The sequence below is a fragment of the Stenella coeruleoalba genome (assembly GCF_951394435.1).
Source record: "Stenella coeruleoalba genome assembly, chromosome: 8".
NCBI lineage: Eukaryota > Metazoa > Chordata > Mammalia > Artiodactyla > Delphinidae > Stenella > Stenella coeruleoalba.
The window spans coordinates 96,095,683-96,110,852 of NC_137154.1; the positions used below are offsets into that span (position 1 = coordinate 96,095,683).

A 15,170-nucleotide genomic window follows, 5' to 3' on the forward strand; every position below is an offset into this window, starting at 1 on the left:
TGGGGTTCTGGTTGGGTGATCTTGATTCCTGCATGGCTCAGTTTCCTCATCTGAAAAATGGGATAATTATAATTATAGTGGCTACCTCGTAGGGTTGTAAGGATGAAATGAGGTCCTGGCTGTTAAAATTGCTTGGCGCAATACCTGGCACATAATAAGCATTTGCTCATGTTAATAATGATGATAAAAAAAAAGCTTCGCTGTTTGGTTTGGTGCATCTGGTAGGGATGGTGTGAGCTTCGTGGGGGTTTGTGTAGGGGCCCTTCCTTTCTGCCCAGGATTACACGCCTCCTTTCCCCCTTCCATGTCTCTGGGAAGATCTTTATTTGGCCTCAGTGCTAGATGGATATTAATGCAGAAATGTTAGGTCTGGAGATTTCCACAGCCTTTGAATAATAGACATTTGGAAAATTAAATATTTCTGTCGAGTGTGCCATAAATCTTGGCTGTTTAGGAAGGTGAGGAATTAAAATTGCAAACCAGCGAGGGAGGGAGTCAGCCTGTCCAGCTCCCTGGTGTGTGGTCTCAGGGTGAGGGTGGGTGGAGCAGGGGCTCCAGGCAGCAGCAACTTTTTTTTTTAAACATCGTTACTTGGGGCTTCCCTGGTGGCGCAGTGGTTGAGAGTCCGCCCGCCGATGCAGGGGACACGGGTTCGTGCCCCGGTCCGGGAAGATCCCACATGCCGCGGAGCGGCTGGGTCCGTGAGCCATGGCCACTGAGCCTGCGCGTCCGGAGCCTGTGCTCCAAAACGGGAGAGGCCACAACAGCGAGAGCCCCCCCAACCCCCACCAAAAGAAAAAAAATCGTTACTGGAGTACAATTGCTTTACAATGGTGTGTTACTTTAGCAGTAGCTTTGGAGCAGAAACAGGAGCAGACCCTGGGCTGAGGGCAGTCAGGAGAGGGCTGGTTACTGCGGGTCATCAGCTCGGCCCACTTGGAAGTTCAGAAGTTTTTTTTTTGCGGTACGTGGGCCTCTCACTGCCGTGGCCTCTCCCGTCGCAGAGCACAGGCTCCGGACGCGCAGGCCCAGCGGCCATGGCTCATGGGCCCAGCCGCTCCGCGGCATGCGGGATCTTCCCGGACCGGGGCACGAATCCGTGTCCCCTGCATCGGCAGGCGGACTCTCAACCACTGCGCCACCAGGGAAGCCCGAAGTTCGGAAGTTTTGATGGCGGCTTCCCGCTCTGTGTTCTAGATCTGCATCCAGGCTGCCCCAACCGGGCTTCAAGCCCTTCTGTCTCTTCTTTGCCTCCTGTTTTAGGCTTCCTACCTGGTTTTCTTGCCTACTCACCCACCCACCGGCTAGGCAACGCCCCCCACCCCACCTCAGAGGAAGCATCAGTTCTGATAGTTCCTGGCACTGCTGGAGAGCCACTTGGGAAGCTGGGGAGCCTGTTCTGGGCATCCCCTGCCCCAGCAATGGCAAACGCTGTGAGAGGGTCTCACGCATAGAAATGGTCTCTCGGACCACACAGAGGGGGCAGCACATGTATCTCCAGGGGTCAGGAAACAGCAGACGAGGAGATCTGGGTGAAGTCTCTTTCTATAGACCTTGACCATCCCCATGGCTCCCTTTCTCCTCCCTCAAGCCCTGAGATGACCCAGAGACAGGCACCCACCTGCAGCCCCGTCTGTGCTGCTTTCTCCTGCCTCCTCACCCATGCAGGTATCCGGGTTTGACTCTCACCCATGCAGGTATCCGGGTTTGACTCTTGACAAATGATGATGGGCATGTCAGCTGGTCACCAGCTCTTTGTGACCCACTCAAAAAGGGCTACAAACAAACCCAAGCCTATCTAGGGTAGATTGGCCAGGTGGTGAGGGAACTCAGAACCATGTCATGTTCTTCCTTTCAGGCATTCATTCACTCAGCCATTGTGAGTTGGTGGCTAGAACGTGCCAGATGCGCTGAATGCCAAGGAGATACAAACAGTAAAGAGAAGAGTCTGTCTCACCTTGTGTCAAACCTTGTGCTAAATCCTTTCAACACATTAATTCATTTAACCCTAAGATCCTTAAGATATTACTATTATCCACTTAAATAAGGGAACTGTGATTCAGAGAAATTAAGTGACCTTCCCAGATGGAAGAGCTAAGAAATCTGGCTTTCAGTCACTTTGAATCACTTGCCAATAAGGCCTTGCTGAAAAGTTGAGGGAGCCAGGCCTTGCCCCCGAGAAGCTTGCAGTCTAGTTAGAGAGCAGATGAATATATTTGAGTGGGGAGCTCAGCCTAGGATGGATGGCAAGGAACCAGGGAGGGCTTCCTGGAGGAGGTGATGCCCAAGCTGAATGTAGCAGGATGTATAGGAGCCAGCTGGGGGAAGAATGGGAGGTAGGGTATCATGAGGCTGGGGGAAGAGCTTCAACAAACACACAGAAGCGAGTGAGGACTTGTGTTTGGGTCACAGCAAGCAGCTGGAACCAGGGTGCAAGGGGAGAAGCTAGGAAGTTGGCAGGAATTAAATCGTGAAGGGCCTTGTATGTCAGACTAAAGGCACCAGGAAGCCACTGTGGGGATTTATACAAAAGGGACCAGGTTGAGAGCCTCTGGTCCCCAGTCCACTGGTCCACGGCCTGTTAGGAACCGGGCCGCACAGCAGGAGGTGAGCGGTGGGCGGTGGGCGAGCGAGCGAAGCTCCATCTGCCGCCCCCCATCACTCCCCATCACTCGCATTACTGCCTGAAAACACCCCCTCCCCACCCCTCCACCCCCGGTCGGTCCGTGGAAAAATTGTCTTCCACGAAACCAGTCCCGGTGCCAAAAACGTTGGGGACCGCTGCTCTCGGTAGCTGAACAGAAGGCAGAAAAACCACGAGGCCACTGCAGACATCAGTGTGAAACGTGTGTGGCTTAAACTAAGGTCTGGAAGTGGACAAATCTGAAAGATTTTCTAGAAGGGAGAATTGATAGGACTCTGTGCTGATTGGACATGGGGAGTGTCATTTGTGGAGAAGGGAGGAGCCAGGCCTGGGGCACCAGGATGGGCAGCCAGTCCCCAGATATGTGTGGCCTGCCTGCTTTGTGGCAGTGGCGATCCTCACCGCGGACACAGGCCCTGTTCTGACTTCATGTGGGTGCAGTAGATGCATTATGACCACTGGGCTGTGGGATGCATGTGCCTATTGAGATGTCAGTCATGCAGGCAGGGACCCAGCTGGCCCAGCTCCCGGGAGCTGGGCTAGGGAAGTGGGCCTCCCCGCCTCGCCCTCCCCGAAGGCACAACCTCTTCTTTGTCGGTTACGAAGGAAGTTGACTTTCCGTGTATTGGACATATGGACAGTGTCTATTATTGTCCTCTTTTCCTGTGTGGCTTAAGGATTGCTTGGCCAGTAAGCACTGCTTTTGGACCTAGTTTCTCCTAGGATACCAGCACATGGCCGTTTGGAAGGCAGCTGCCCTGAAGCCCTCAGCCTAGCTTTGGGACAGGAGCTGTGAGGTCCTGGGGGTTGCTTCCAGGTTCCCCCATACTCCAGTTTCTCTGGGCTCTAGGGGACAACTTCTGGGGCCTGGGTGAACCTGGTGCCCAAGGAGAAGCTTGTAAAAGGAGATAAGGGACTCCTTATATTTTTAGGACCCTGGGAGGAAAGCAGGGTGGATGACAACCATGCCTTTCTAGAGTAAAATGGGAACTTCTGAAAACTGAGGACCAAAAGCTAGGTTCAGTCTTGGCCACGCTTAGGCCGAGGGCTGGGGGAGAGCAGCAGCAGCCCTCTTGTGGTTATGAGGGGCATGTGGGCTTTGTTCATCACGCAGCTGGCCTCCTCCCTCAGTTTAGCAGACCCCAGCATTTCTGGAACTCTGTCCTCTGGTCCTCCTCCATCCAAGGAAATCAGACGGGGCGCTCCGGATTATTTAGCTCTGAATTCCTCCCCGCCCTTCAGAAAAGCCCACCTGGTGTTCAGACAGACATGAATCCCCTTCGGCTTTCTCGCTGGCTCTTTGTGCCCGTTCTGGCACCTGCCATACCAGGGGTCAGTTTTGCTGCCCAGGCCTGCCGTGAGCACAGCTATGGTCCATTTTGACGCCCGGCTGACTCCCGGGGGGCCTGGCACATCATCCATCGCGGACTAGGTGCTCCAGGTGTGTCTCAGGTGTAATACAAGCTCCCAGAGAACCTTTCAGAGGCTGGGGGCGGGGGTGTGCGGTGTGGGCAGGATCGTAAGAGCCCGTGCAGAGTGGAAAGTTGGGGAGGGGCAGCTGATGCTCAGGAAGAACGGATTGTGGGCTTGAGGAAGGGCTCCAGGGCCTGGGCACGGATGGCGGCGGCAGCGCGCGCTGGAGCCCCCGCCTGCTCCCTCTCCCCAAGTGTGCGCTAGGCTTTCGTTACTCTGGCAACTGGCCCCGCTCAGACGGCAGCAGGCAGCTGAATCCAGCCCCTTGTTACGGGGGAAAATGCTCTCATTGAAGCGCCCGAGCGGAGCTTCTGCCTTTTATTGCAACCGGCCCCACCGGCTTCCATTTGGAAACTTATTAGTGTGCGCTCGCGGCGAGAGGGCCGGGGAATCCGGGGCGCCGCCGGGGGAAGGGAGAGGCGACGGCCGCCGAATGCTAATCAGCGGGGCCCCGAGCAGAGCCGAGGGCCGGGAAGGGGCCGCCCCGCCCCAAGCGCCCCCGCCCTAGAGTTGACCTCGGCCTGACCTGCTTTGATTCCCAGACTTTGCGCTAGGAGTGGGGTCGAAGCGCACGGATGGAAAGGGTCTTAGGACCCAGAGAGGAGGTGTCTCCTGGGGAAGGACGGGGCCGGCTCCCCACGCTGCCCTGAGGGCGCTGTAGCCCCCGTCCCTGGGCTTCCTGCAGCCACAGTCTGCCGGTGCCTGCCCACCCCGCCAGGGGAGGCCGCCCGCGCCCGGAATAATAATGCGCCCGCTCGCCCGCGCCTCCTTATTTTGTTAAAGGGCAGTGGCCCCGGCTGCCGTAGCAGGTAATTAGCTGGACAGATGGGGACCGGCGCGGAGGTAGATGTTCTCAGTGAAGACAGGCGCCCTTCTCCTTGCCTCGCTCCCTAAAGGCTCCCGAGTGGGATGACGAACGAAGCGTGGGCCTTCCGGAAGCGGGCTGCTTTGGACCCATCTCAGGACTTCGCACAAGGGCAGCTCTTTGTTTACAGTTCCTCTTTCCCTTTCCATTTCCTTTTCTCCCACCTCCTCCCCCTTTCCGGTTATCTGCTTCACCCGGCGGGGGGCGGCGGGGATGGGGTGAGGAGGAACTGCCCACCTCCCAATCCCCGATATTCTGTTGGGGACCCTTTGCCAGGGAGGCTGTCACACACATCAGGGCCTAGGCAGTGATGCTGGGGCAGGCGTGGGAGGACAGACTGCGGAGCCCACGTCATCCAGCCCAGGGGGAGTGCTGTGCTCCTCTCCTGCCAGCTGGTGGAGGTACCTGGGCTGCGCCAAGCAGGGCTTTGCCTGCCGTGTCGCCATCAGCTGCTGACCTCATTAGGGCTCCTATCATGGAGGAGAGGGCCGTTAAAGGTCCGTAAGAACCTGAGCTAAGTGGCTGCAAAGATGACAGCCTCCCTGGAAACTCGCTTCCCAGTGAGCTGCTGCATCCCCTCCTCCTTCAATTAGCAGGAGGGAGCTGGACAAGTTGTTACAACTGAAGGGAGAACGATAAAAGATGGCTTTGTATTAGTGTGGCAAATTTTATTAAATCGAGAGAAAGGGTAACTGAAACATGACAGCCGTGTATGTAGTGCCTCCTGAATTTGTAATAACCCAATCTTGCTGTGAATCAGCCCTGCGTTGACAAATGGAATATACAGCATTTAACAGATCCAGTATTGTAGGAGATACAACAGAACAGCCGAATGCGGAGAGACAGGTAGGGGAAGAGGGTCTCCAACCCAGAGCAGCGCTCACTGGTTAATGAGCAGAAATACAGGGTCTGGCCTAAGGCTTTGTCTCCTTAATTACTACCTCCCCCCCCCTTTTCCCTACGTCTCAGTCTTTCCACTTATAATTCAGAGGTAATATCTGTCCACAAGAGAAAACTAGTAGCACATTAGTTGGTAGGGAATGGACAAAGCCATCTTTTCCTAAAGGGAGGAAAAGGTGAGACAGGAAATCCAGGAGAAAGAGCTGAGCTGCGTAGCTGTTCTGGGCTTGGGGAGATCTTTGGTACTCAAGCCGGAAGGAGGGTGATCGTGTGTTCACTATGCATTAACTGTGGTGCCAGTAGCTGTCATTATTTTGATGATAGAGATCTGAGCGAGGCCTGGAGAGGTTAAGTCATACATCCCAGGGTCTAGTAAATGGCAGCGTGGATCTGTACTTTGGTCCTTCAGACTCCAAAGCCTATACTTGGCCTGTTACCCTAGGCCTCAGGGTTTTTTTTTTAAGGTTTTTATTGGAGTATAATTGCTTTACAGTGGTGTGTTAGTTTCTGCTTTATAACAAAGTGAATCAGTTATACATGTACATATATCCCCATATCTCTTCCCTCTTGCATCTCCCTCCCTCCCACCCTCCCTATCCCACCCTCCTGGCTGGTCACAAAGCACCGAGCTGATCTCCCTGTGCTATGCAGCTGCTTCCCACTAGCTATCGGTTTTACATTTGGTAGTGTATATATGTCCATGCCACTCTCTCACTTCGTCCCAGCTTACACTTCCCCCTCCCCGTGTCCTCAAGTCCATTTTCTCGTAGGTCTGCGTCTTTATTCCCGTCTTGCCCCTACGTTCTTCATGACCATTTTTTTTTTTTGGATTCCATATATATGTGTTAGTATATGGTATTTGTTTTTCCCTTTCTGACTTACTTCACTCTGTATGACAGACTCTAGGTCCATCCACCTCACTACAAATAACTCAATTTCGTTCCTTTTTATTAGGCCTCAGATTTTAGTTGACAGATGAAACGGGAAAAAATTTTTCATTTGTAGAGGCCATTTAGTGAGGAATTATAGCCCTTGAGCAACAATCTAAGGGATTTCGAGAGATCTTCTGATCAAGGTGAGATATTATTTCCTCTGCTTTTCAGAGGGAAGTGACGGGGGCCCAGTGTCCAGGGTGATCCAGCCAGGAAGTGACTGAGAAAGGAGACCAGACCTCACATCCCTTCTGAATAAGACCTCGGACGTCAGATAAAGCCATGCTGTATTAAAATACGGTCTACTTGAGGTAATTGCAAACTAATCTGTGGGCTAGTTGGGCCAACATATGATGTGGTTTTAGACCTACCAGAGTTGGAATCAGGAAGGTGCTTGGCATGTACATCACAAACTATTCTAACAGCATGCAAACTTGTTTTTGACTTTAGGTTCAGTTTTTTTTAAAAGACTTTATTTTTTAAGAGCAGTTTTAGGTTTACAATAAAATTGAGGAGAAGGTACAGAGATTTCCCACATACCCCCTGCTCCCACACATGTATAGTCTCCTCCGTTATCAGCACCACTACCATCAGCATCACAGAATGGTACTTGTTACCAAGGATGCACCTGCACTGACACGTCATAATTACCCATAGATCCGTGGTTTACCTAAGGGTTCACGCTTGGTGCTGTACATTAATGGGTTTGGACAAATGTATAATGACGTAAATCCGTCACTGTAGTATCATACAGAGTACTTTGCCCTAAAAATCCTCTGGGCTCTGCCTATTCATCTCTTCCCCCTCTCCACACCTGGAAACCACTGATCTTTTTATCATCTCCATATTTCGCTTTCTTAGGTTCAGTTTTCTGAACGGGAGATGGTGGAGTTAAGTGGATTCATAGTTGGTTGAGCAGTCGCTGGGTTGATGTCTGTCAGCTAGGAGGGAGTTTCTAGGAGCATGTTAGCAGGACTTTGTCCTTGTTCTTACCCACTTGGTGTGTTGATGTTGGAATTAATACTTTAAAAGCTCCCAGCAGGATGGGAGAGGGGCTGGAGAGGGGATTTCTGTGGAGGTTAGCAGAACTATGGGTGTAGAATGGACTCGTGGACACATGATTGGAAGCCTTGGGTGCCAGGGCTCCAAGAGAGGCCACAGAGTGGCCAGCTGGCCCTTCCTGAACAGAGGAAGAGGCTGATGAAGTGATGGTCTCCAGGACAGAAAGAGAAGCCCATATTCCCTTCTGAGACCCTCGCGCCTGGCCCTAGGTACCGAGTGTCACCTGATGTCAACAGGAGGAGTTTCCTGTGTAACTAGCATGTCACACTGTTGGGCTTTTCACAAGTCATCTGTCCCTTCACCTGCCACAAGGCAGGTATAAACCCAAAACATCCCATACAGATGGTTGTCTAGCCCCATAAAATCTCCAACGAAGACTTTGCAATCTCTTCAGGGGATGCGATCAAATGTTGCTCACTTCCCTGCAGTGAGGCTGGTCCTCCTGGGGTCCAGCCTGACTTCTCACTGCTGCCGCCCCTTCTCTTCTGTCCTCAGAGGAGACAGGTGTACACTGCCATCTTCCCAGTCACTCTTCCTAGATTTGAAGGCTGGTATGTAAGTCCCATCTCTCCTCTCACTCAAGTTCTTGCTGCCAAAGACGGAGCTCGGCCTTTGGAGGGTTTCACACCCCACTCAGGAGTGATTCACGCATCCCTTTCCCCATTGTGGAGAGGAAATGAGCAAAGCACTTCTGTTCAAAAACAGGAGACAAAAATATGTAATTCAACCCCAGGATCCAGTTTGGGTTTGCAAAGTGGAAAACAACACAGAGACATTTTGCAGGTTCTTTTATGTTATTCCCTCTATAATGTGTCCCAAAATATTTTCCAAGTGATTCACCTACAATCCAGTAAGAACAACGGCTGTTGCCATTTGTATGAAAGGAGCAGAGGCGCATTTGTGAGCGACTTTATTTTATTAAGGGGAAATGGCACAGGTGTTTAGAGACCGGAGGCATCAAGGTCTGTGCCCGGGGCGTCTGCAGCTCCAGGCGGGGCAGCCGGCACCACTGCAGGTAGGAGAAGAGTAGACCGACCAAGAAGCACCCCATGGTTACCGAGGGACAGGGCTGCCCGCTGTGGAGACGTTTAACTTCAGTGGCAGTTCTCCTGCCACTCAAAGATCTCTTCATAGTCTGCTAATTAAAAAAAATTAGTATTAACAATAATAATTCACATTTGTAAGGGTTTACAATGCTGCCTTCTAGCCATCTCTATCTTGGTCCTGATTAGCACTCTAAGATTGGAACAGGTACTATAGTCCCCATTTTACAGATGAAAAAACTGAGGCTTTCAGGTGTTTACTACTTTGTCCAAGATGAAGAGGCTCCCCGTCTCTCATCCTCCCATTTCTGTATGTGGGTGTCCCCTTGTGAGTGTCAGGGATTTTGTGTGGCTTTCTGATTTGGGGGAGGAGGTGTGGGCGTCCCTAAAGGGCAGTGTCGCCGAGGGTCAGTCACTGAGAGAAGAGGAGCGTTGTTAGCCAGGAAACAGGAGTGGCCAGGAGGACCCCAGGGTGGCAGGGGAGAAGCTCTGGGCCCCACTCCTGTGAATATAGACTTGGAGGAGGCTTGGCATAGGGAAAGGTGCTGTCTCTGCATGGGCAGGCAGGGTCTAGGTCGTAAGCGTGAACTGGGAACCCCGAAGAGGGTCTGACTACCCACAAAAAGCCAGGTTCCTTGTTCCTTTCCCCTTTGTATTTCCAGGCTCTTAGAAAAGTCTTATTTAATCATTCCGGTCTCATTAGTTGTGTTTCTTGGCATGAAGGCAGCGGACCCTTGTCCACAGCAAAGCATTATTTGAAAGGGGTGGTGACTGCCTCTGAGACCACCCTGCTGGTGTCAGCATAATGAGTGAGAGAGTGAGACCCCCCCAGGACAAGATGAAGCTTAGGTGACAAAGGTCAGGGGAGAAGGAGGCTGCTGCCTTGCCTCACTGGAGAGCCTCCCTCCACGGCCCTCACCAGAGGGTCAGGGTTTGAGGACTTTTAAAGCTAAATTGTGCACAACAGTGTGAGTATACTTAACACTACTGAGCTGTACACTTAAAAGTGGTTAAGATGGTAAATTTTATGTTTTGTGTATTTTACCACAATAAAAAAATGAAAAATAACTAATTGTAATAATTGCTCGTAGTTCAGAAGTCAAACAACATACAGAGTGAAGTCAGAAAGAGAAAAACAAATACCGTACGCTAACGCATAGATATGGAATCTAAAAAAAATTGGTTCTGAAGAACCTAGGGGCAGGACAGGAATAAAGACGCAGATGTAGAGAATGGACTTGAGGACACGGGGAGGGGGAAGGGTAAGCTGGGACGAAGTGAGAGAGTGGCATTGACATATATACACTACCAAAGGTAAAATAGATAGCTAGTGGGAAGCAGCCGCATAGCACAGGGAGATCAGCTCGGTGCTTTGTGACCACCCAGAGGGGTGGGATAGAGAGAGTGGGAGGGAGACACAAGAGGGAGGGGTTATGGGGATGTATGTATATGTGTAGCTGATTCACTCTGTTATACCAAAAAAAAGGGTCAAACTGTATTAAAAGGCTTATGACAATAGACAGTATTTCTCTGCTCTAAACCCCCTTGTCCCACAGCCTCCCTTCCTAGAAACAATGGCTTTCGACTTTTCAGCTGTTTCTTCTGACATTTCGGTATCTCCATAGTTCTAAATTATATGTATGTAGTGTTATAGTTTAATGCATTGGTTATATTGTCTACTGACTATTTATGGTAATGAGGATTTAGTCCTCTCACACTGCCTTCCTCTCTGATTCTTACCCCTTATATAGTGTATTCAAATTTTACTTAAATCAATATTCAGGATTTACAATGTTACGCCTATTTGAATATTATTCACAACTGACCTTTATACTGTGGTTATGTTTCTTTTGTTTTTGTTTTTTTCCTGTTTTTGTTAATAACTGCCTTGTTTTGCTTAATTTTTTTGCTTTAATTTTCTTTGTGTCTACCGATAGCCTCTCAGAATAATTTTCCTCAAGGTCACTCTCATCAGGCAATCAATCAGTTCCAGTAGATTTCTCGGAAACTTTGCTCCCAGACACCTCTGTTCTGTCTTGTCTGGGGTAGCTTGTTCCCAGGCCTGCGGCTGTGTTATCCTGGGACCTCCCTCTGCTCTGGTCCTGGGAATTCCCTTTGCTCTTCTGTGATTTACATTCCCTATTGCTAGGATCTTGCATCTTCTTTTTTGGTTTGCTCCATTGTTTTGTTGGAGCACATTCTCCAGGAGTTTTCTCGGGTTCGAAAGATGTGCAGTGGCCGAGGGCGTGGTGACCACAGTCTGTGGAATGGCACTGTACACTCTGGACCAGTGCCCTCCGCACCTGGTGCTCAGCAGTCCCCTCTCCCTCCTGTTTTCTGTAGCTCACATTGTCCTTTTTCTTATTCCTTCATCTTGCTGGAGGATTTTGAGTTTTAGGGAGGCCGGTTGGTGGTGGGGCCCTTGCACATGTCACACTAGTAGGTGGCAGAACTGTGACTTGGACCCAGATCCACTGGCTCAAGGATCCAGGGTCCTTGTAAGGATCCAGGCCATCACTGTCCTACAGCTTGCTTTGCCTGTCCTCCAGCTCTGCGCATGCCCCTCTCCCCTTTTAAATTAACTATAGTCAATTTACCAAATTGTGTTATTTTCAGGCACAGCTTCAGATTCTTTTTCACTATAGGTTATGACAAGATATGGAATATATAGTTCCCTGAGCTATACAGTAAATCCTTGTTGTTTCCCTATTTTATATATATAGTGATGTATCTGTTAATCCCATACTCCTAATGTATCCCTCCCCCTGGCTCATGCCCCTTTGACTTGGCAGGAAGTCAGTGGAGGGATCCCCTCTCCAACAGGCCTACTAGCCTTTGCCTGAAAGAATTCAGGCCTGAATCCCGCAGGTAAAGGAGTAAAGAGCGTGGGAGAGAGAGTGAGGCTCCTCTGAAGTCCCTTGTAACTCAGTGGGTAAGAGCGTGTTGAGATGCTGAACAGAGCGGTAGGGCCTGTCTTCCTGCGGGCTGTCTCTGGGAGGACTTGCCCGGCCTGCTTTAAGGACGCTGCCTCCTCCTTCCCGGCTTCCTTCTGTCCCTCTTTCATGCCCCGCCTAGAGCATTGCTTTTCTTGGGATGTTTCCCAGGCCGAGTGCAAGCAAGATGGCAATGCATGCCAGGAGTCTTGCATAAATAAAAATCCACGGATAACTCCCAGGCCCGGCTTTAGCCATTCGTCTCAATCTTGCCTACCCACAAGACCTTTCCAGAGCTGCTAAATAGAACAAGACTGAATGATTTGTGTCTTTCCCCGTTTCATCCCCTCTGCTCCCTCCTTCTGCTTCTGATTGAGGTACAGATGAGCAATGAAGTGACCCAAGTAAGGCCATTAAATATTCTGCTACAAGAAGATGGAAAAGCAAGAGGCTTCAGTCACCCATGAATCTGGTAATGAGGCTCAAAGCCACTGAAGGTGACTGTTTACTCATTCATTCATTTACTCAGTAGTCTATTATTGATCTAGTAGAGTTCTAGGCATGATAAAAGCCCAGTGTCTTTCCATTTGAGGTATTTCAACTGTATTTAAAGCAAACTGACCCCTTGTGACTTGTAATCACCCCGAGGATGTGAATCTCTGGTTGGTTTTGCCCGTTCAATATGGGGTCCTCAGGGTCCACGGTTTGGGCTGAAGGACAGGCAGTTGCTCAGAGCCAGAGCCCCATAAATGTTTGTTGTTGACGACGCTGGTGCTTGATCAATAAAGCTAATATGCCATTGTCATCAGGGAATACATCTGTACTCATGTGTGTGAGAATTCCCCCTTGAATGTGCTGCTAAGCGTGCTCAATCCGATTCTTTATGGTTTCCAAGAGCTGGGGCGTATGAAAAAGGCCTTGGCAATTTATTGCTGAGAAGTTGAGCAGAAAACAAGAAGTCACTGAATTAGTCCAGGCCTCGCTGCCCCACCCATGCCACCCCACAGCTGCTGGGGACCCTGGACCCCAGCTCAGCGTCCCTCCGCTCTCGCTGGCGGGCCTTTGGTGTCCAGCTCAAATCTTGTCTCCCTGGGTGGAGGAGGAGCTGCACATGGGGATGGGAAGTCTGAATTGGAGCATGTGAGACTCAGAATGGTCATGAGCGAGTACGTAAGAGGGCAGACCAGGAAAGGAAGGAGGAGTGGGGGGACGCTGCACTGGGACTCAGCAGGCCCTGGTCCTGGCCGCCATGCACCGTTTGTGGACGGGCCTGACTTGGGAGCCAGGGAGCCACCGCGGCCCAGGGCTTGGGGCTCAGGACCCTCTCCCAGCCCCTTATATCTGGAGGTGCCTCTCACTTTGGCTCCTCTACATCCTAGGGGCCCAGACAGAAGGCGGCTGGTGGCCAGGCCTTGGGGCTCCTGCTGACTCATCCCCGCTGGCTCACGGGCTGGGAGCTGCTGCCCTGGGAGGGCCTTCCAGTCCTGAGAACATCGCCTGACAAATCCTCTCACCTCCAGGGCCAATACCAGTACGTCCAGGATAGTCTGGGAAATATGAGGTTTAATAATTTGTGTGTCTTCTCTCCACCCTTATCATAAGCTTCTCATGAGCAAGTCCAAAACACACCCCAGCCTGTGCCAGGTGTGCAGCAGGGGCTCTGTAAATGCTGCATGAACTGAACAGTGGGCCACACTGTGTGATTATGCCTAAATGGGCAGGGCACGGTGCTGGGAAGAGCATCTGAGACTAAGCCTCTGGGAAGGATGGACCTCTGTAGTTAGAGGTCTTCTCCCGAAGAGGGGATGATAGTAATAATAATAAGAGTAGTAGTAGAAGTAGTAGTAGTAAAATAGCAAACACTTAAGCCATGTGTGCCGGGCACCAGACCTGGTAGAACACCTTCGTACATCATCTCCTTGATTCTCGCAACAACCCTATGAGGCAGGCATTCCTATTACTTCCATTTCACAGATGAGGGCATGGAGACACCTGGCTCCCTGCTATGTATTCCTCAGGTCTCAGTTTGAATTCTCTTCCTCTGGGGGAGGCTGTAACCCTCCACCTCCTTATTGCTGCATTTCTCGCTCTTCCTGGCCGTTTGTTCCCTGGCTCTGTGGGCTCTGTCAGGGCAGGGCTCTGCCTGTCTTGCTCATATGCAGCCCCTGGTGCCGGGCACGCAGGTGGTGTGGAGTAGACGCTCAGTGAATGTTTTTGGGTGAACGAACGAACGAACACATTCTGAGAGCATCACTTGTGGTCCATGAAGCACTCTGTCAATCAGTATTCAGGGAGGGGGGCTCTTTCCTCTGCGTCTCCCCGCAGTGCCCACTGAGTAGAGAGGTGTCCCGGAAACCAGCCCCTCTACTTAACGTGTATTTATTGAGCACCTACTATGTGCCCAGGTCTCTACTGAGTGACAGGGAAGGAGCCCGCGACCACAAGGAGTTTCCAGTTTCTTCTGCCAAGAAACCCCTTCATTTGAATTTCTCCTAAAGCTCTCCTGTGCTTTTGGTCAATCACTCTTGCTTTGCCATCTGGGAGTTCTTGGAAGGGGCGAACAGGCGCCGTGCTCTGGAACCTTCTCGACTTCAGAGAGCCCTGCCATGCCCAGGATCGCTCAGGTAGACCAACTGAGATGATTCGATGATGTGCTGTAATGCTGGGATCTTTTGCTCCCTCCATCTGAGGACATGAGCGTTTTTGCAAATTCTGAAGACTGCAGGTTTTCCGCTCAGCCTGTGGTGGGCCGAGGACGCCTTGGTGGTGCTGGTATCTCTCCGTGTAACTTCTCACAACTCTCCTCCCCTCTCCCTGCCCAGCCACTGCCTTTTGCCTGATTTAATTTTCACACCTTATTCAGTGGCTCCTCCTGAAACTCATCTGCATCTCTTCCCTCTGGCCTGTGGGTCTTCCCCCCACGTTCCAAGCCTTTCTCCCGCCCTGGGGCATTTTTGCAGACAATGCAAAGGGTGTTCTGAAGGGCTTGTGCTCTTGAGAGCATGAGTGTGTGTTTGGGGCGTGTGCGTCACACACCCATCCAGGCACGACAGTGTGTACAACTCCGATTCTCGCCTCCAGCCACTCTGACCTCCTGCTGCGTACCCCTGGGATGCTGGCAGAACTAGGCGTGGGCATCCAGCGCATTTCACACTTTGCCTGGCGCTTCGGAACTGAGCAGCAGAGAGCTGTTGAGGAGGACCCTGAGGGGCAGCTCAGAGGTGGTCCAGGTGGCGTCCTGCTGCAGCTGGAAGATGCAGCCCCCTTTTCATTTTCTGGGAGGCGACCGTAGGAAAACAGAGTATGAATGGCCATAAT

General features: G+C 51.3%; 1 protein-coding gene across 1 annotated transcript in view; it reads left to right on the top strand.

The window, feature by feature from the left end:
- The first annotated feature begins 4,683 nt into the window (after positions 1–4,683).
- The window catches only part of GRIK4 (glutamate ionotropic receptor kainate type subunit 4), a 397,554-nt gene continuing 387,067 nt past the window's right edge, over positions 4,684–15,170 (top strand). Inside the window, exons 1-2 of the mRNA XM_079928310.1 lie at positions 4,684–4,926; positions 6,986–7,125. The gene's annotated coding sequence lies outside the window, so the exon portion shown is untranslated. The remainder of the gene's footprint in view (positions 4,927–6,985; positions 7,126–15,170) is intronic.